Genomic DNA, 2,029 nt, shown 5'->3' with positions numbered 1-2,029 from the left:
ACATTTTTACTAATTAAAGAAAACAAACATATGAAATAGCAAAATTTTCAAACTACAGCAAAATTCTTCAGTTGTTTACTGACTTTTTCCTCTCCTTGATATAGTTTTATTACCTTATGAAAGATTTTCTCATTTTTCTCCAGAAGGGACATCTTTATAAAGAGTAAAGAGGGAAGGGAACAAAATCAGAGGAGGAACAAATCACAAACGGATGGACTTTAAAACTTCTCACCTTTAGTTTGCCTGAAGATTCTTCTACTGTAAAAGCCTCAAGCACCCGAGTCATTATTACCTGTAAGTCTACACTTGCACCTTATCACCCATGTCTTCTGAGGGCTTACACTCATATTCCCTAAATCATCCAAAAACAAAACAGATTTAGAAACAGTTCTAACTCCGAAGAATCTTATCATCCTTTTCCACATTACAATTAATTTTACCCTCTTCTTTCCACCTCCTCTCCTTCCCATCTCCTTCCATCTCCTTGAAAAGTGTCAGCTCTCAATTATGCTGTTGACTTTTCACTCAGGACACTATTTACTGAACCATCTGGCTGTAAGGCTACATTGCCACATATCAGTAACATTCTGGGGATTTAGAGATTCAGTAGGCTGAACGATGTGTTGTTTCACGTGAGCAAAGCCCACCACTCTGCGGCACAATAATGCTCATTCCTGAGACATAGAGTACAAGGGGCAGGAGGTGTTTTGAGAGCCTATAGCAAGATAACTGAGTGAAAGACTAATTTGTATTTATTCCCCTTATATGTTCCCTTTCATCTCATTTCAGACAAGGAGGCAGGGCTTTAATATCTCCTTCCCTCAGTGATTTTTAAAAGTGGAAAACAGAAGTCACTTTCAATCAGAGGCTCTTCTGTCTTTTGCAAGCATCTAAGCTACCTGCAGAGAGGATGCCAGGAGTCCCAGGGGATGAGCAGATGAGTGCCTTTAACAGCAAAAAGTAAAAGGGACAAACCCAGGGCCTGGAAAGGAGACATAGGTTGGTGGGTCCCAAGGTAAGGAGAGATTCACATTCAACTCCTAATCCTTGCAGAATGGAAAGGCCAGACCCCAGGTACAGATGCCCCATGTCTTACCAACTACCCCCATGCCAAGCACAGCACAGCCATGGGGTCCAAGGGACCATACAAGCTGCAACAAAGGGCCCCTTAGCAGCAACTGGTAGACCATGACCAGTGTCCATAGGGGCCAAGATCCCAGGTCACTGGCACAACACTGAGTGGTATAGGAGCTTCCAGCTGGATTTAAGCTAACTTAAAGAAAATTCAGAAATGTCACATTTTTTGCACATCCCAGTTGGCACACTAAGATTCATGTGGAGACCTCCCCGGGGGTTGAGTGATGCATATCTGCGGCTGACATTGATTACAGGTGCTGGAATTTAAGCTAATTCATCCTGAACCCATGGTCGTGACTGTATTGTAGAGTGGTGTGTAAAAAGATGAGTGTAAACTCTTGGAAAACACACCTGATTAGCAAATACCAAGGATCTGCGATAAGGTTCGGTTTGAAAGAGTAATTCATAATGCTTTAAAATCCCTGGCCCTCTTTTAGAAGTAACAAAATACAAATCCCTTCTTCGGTTACTATTATCTTGACTTGGTGGAAGTAAATTCAAAGCAAGACAATATCAACTAACAAAAAATAAATAAAAGGATTGTTTTCAATGTTGTACAATTTGTATAAATTATAAACAAACAAATAAATCCTGGGCAGTTACAAGGTGGTCAGAGAAGGAAGTGAGCACAACCACAGCTTTGTTGGTTTGCTAAGATTCAAGTTCTCTAATTCTTAGGAAAATATCTACAAAGATTTTAAGGTCTCTAAGTTAATCTGTCTTTTTAAAAATTAAAATTCAGGCTTCCCTGGTGGCGCAGTGGCTGAGAGTACGCCTGCCGATGCAGGGGACACGGGTTCATGCCCTGGTTCGGGAGGGCCCCCCATGCCGCGGAGTGGCTGGGCCCGTGAGCCATGGCCGCTGAGCCTGCGCGTCTGGAGCCTGTGCTCCG

Source organism: Physeter macrocephalus, chromosome 4 (assembly GCF_002837175.3).
Source record: "Physeter macrocephalus isolate SW-GA chromosome 4, ASM283717v5, whole genome shotgun sequence".
NCBI classification, from domain to species: Eukaryota; Metazoa; Chordata; class Mammalia; order Artiodactyla; family Physeteridae; genus Physeter; species Physeter macrocephalus.
Note: the sequence above shows the minus strand (reverse complement) of the source record.